This window comes from Rutidosis leptorrhynchoides, chromosome 9 (genome assembly GCF_046630445.1).
Source record: "Rutidosis leptorrhynchoides isolate AG116_Rl617_1_P2 chromosome 9, CSIRO_AGI_Rlap_v1, whole genome shotgun sequence".
NCBI classification, from domain to species: Eukaryota; Viridiplantae; Streptophyta; class Magnoliopsida; order Asterales; family Asteraceae; genus Rutidosis; species Rutidosis leptorrhynchoides.
Window position 1 is genome coordinate 90,926,929 of NC_092341.1, and position 2,842 is coordinate 90,929,770.

The window sequence follows — 2,842 nt, forward strand, 5'->3', positions numbered from 1 at the left end:
TGACGAGTCGTTACAATATGAAACAATACTTAAATACAAAATAAAAGTAAAAATTTTCTTGTTTTTATGTTTTTATGTTGTAAAAGGAGGGTGAGATATGACAAATAAGAAGAAATAAAAAAAAAAAAAAAGTCTAAACTTTAATCTAGTAGTGAGATATGATAAAAGGACCATCGTTTATACGAATTGAACCACCTTCTAAATTTTTTCAGAGGATTCTAAAAAATTTATTTTAGGTTTCTAACATATGAAAGTACTCATGAATACACAAATTTTATTGATTGGGAATGAAATTTCTCTATCACACACAAACACGTAGTAGATCTTTCAATCTTTCAAGAGAGAACCATATATGGTGGGGGTACGTTGTGAGGATGATTAAATATCGTAAATAAAAGTAAATACCCTCTCTCTAAAAACGCTCCCTTCCACACACCATCCCTTTTCATTTCAAAATTCAAACCCTACTAATTTCCCTCATACTCTCCATCCATATCCGGCCAGCGAGGGTTTTCAGGCAACACCTTCGCTCCATACTCACGATCTCTCTGCTCCTGGGTTGAATGGATCGAGACGAGTTTCGGGTTTTCCTGATGTTTTGCCTCCGGTTGGTTCCTTGGCGGCTAACGGTGGTGTTGTGTCTACTTCTGAAAAAGGTAGATCGGACTCTTCTAGGTCTTCTGGTGGCAAGATCTTCGTCGGAAGACTCGAGAAATGCACACGCCATATGCTTTGCAGTGTTTTTGGGAAAGAAGGAGAGATTTTCGAAGTTATGTTTTGGTTAGATCGTCGGTACGCGTTCGTGACTTACACTTCTTCAAGTTCTGCTCAGGCTGCCGTGGAGAAGCTTAATGGGTCTAACATCTTTGATCGTCCGATCTACGTTGGATGGCCCAACCGAAGAGGTAAAGGATTTTTTTCTAGTCATTCTATTATCCCTAAAAGCAAATACTCTAACCTTGCTCCTAATGTTTCTGTGGAGTTGGGTTTAAATCGTTCGGTTATCGTGGCCGATGTGGTTTCGATGGATATGGGAAAATTGCGCTCTTTCTTGGTGCAACGTAAGGTCATGTTGACCCAAGGACGTTTGGGTGCTTATTGGTTTGCTCAGATGATTACGATGTCAATAAGATCTTTGATTCGGCATCAGGTTGTGACAGTTTTCCAGTGATCTCCCTTTTAGCGTCCAAGATGAATCATTTCTTTAGGTTTGTTAAGATCGAAATTCCTGGTGTCCCGGTCCGTTATATATCAGAGACTAATGCAAAGGAGATTGCTCAATTATTTGGTATGGTTGTATCAGTTTCGCTTGGTGATTTTGGGTCTCTTTATGTGTTTGTTGAATAGACCGCCATGAAACATATCCATGAGTTAATAGACGTTGTTTTGGTGGATTTGGGTGAGAGTTGCAACTCTTCTATTTGGGTTAACGAAGTTAGCGACTCTATAGTCACGGAGCGGGTGTTTAACGATGGTGTCCCGGTGGATTGAGTCGATTCGTTGAATCATCAAGTGATGATGGGTGATGAAGATGGTGTAGGTGGTGGGTCTCGGGTTATCCCGGAAGTTATGGTCGAATCTCGCAAGGTTTACTCTAACCATTTTGATATTTATAATAAAGGGTCGGTTATTCATGGTGGCGTTCCTCAGAAGGCTAACTTGTTTAATGATGCTTCTGCCCAAGATGAGAATAATGAAGTTGTTTACCAAATCTCTCCTAATGTTGTTGTTGATGGTAATAATAGTGTGCCTACTGAGCTGAATAATTCACAAGAGACAGAGTTATTCAAGCCGTTTAGTCATGGTTCGGATTGTTTGTGCAATGGGATTTGATGTGCCTTTTTTCCCCGAGATCATCAGAATGATGTCGCGGCCTCTTCAACACCGTGTATTGCTACTGAAGTTGGTTCGAATGATGGTGATGGTAGTGGTTATGTCGAGCCAGACTTACAATTTGGAAGCTTTTGTGCCCCTTTGGATATTTTGTCCCCTAAGCTCGATATGGTTAATTCTGAGACTACAATCGAGGCGGATAACAAAAGTTTGAATGGTAACGGGTTATCTGCTCAACAAGTGAACTTCGTTAGATTCATGAATGATAAATACCCATCTTCTATTATTGGGTCGGGACAAGTTAAACGTGATATTGTTAGTAGGCTCAAAGTTGGTAGGTCGAAGGGTTTCATGAATAAGTCCAAGAAGATAGTTGCCTCTGTTCCCGCTCCTTTGCACTTAAGGGATGAAGATGGTGTCGTGGAAAGCTCGCAGGTTGCAGCGAATGGTGTTCAGGCTAAGGAAGACATCGGATCCGAGTCTGGTATTGATGGGATTGAGGGTCCTTCTGTTTCATCCAATGTCAGCTCTCCTACTAGATTTACATTTAAATCTACAAGTAAGAAAATGGTTACGTACGAACAACTCGAAGGTAAGTTTTCGAGGCCGATTATCAAAGACAAGGGCAAGATCGTTTCTTCCGGTTCGGTGAAGGATGGTGGTCGTTAGGTTTCGTTATGTGATTTCTTGTTACTTTTGTGCTTTGCTATAGATTTTCTTAAGTCGTTTGGTTTGTTCGCTGGTTAAGGCGAGGATCGATGTTAGATAGTTTGTTTAGTTGGGTTTGCTTTCTTGCTCTGAGGCATGTGGTTTTCCCTTTGTATCTTCTCGTTTTGAATTCTTCATCTTTTTGATGAAATGGATAGTTAATAAAGTTATCGTCTTTTTCGCCGAAAAAAAAATATAAATGAAAATTAAGAAGACTTTGAATTTATAACATTGAGTTAAGTTGTAGCTCAGCTGATAGTGAGATGCCTATCAGGAGTTCGACTCTGCTGAGTTGCAACAT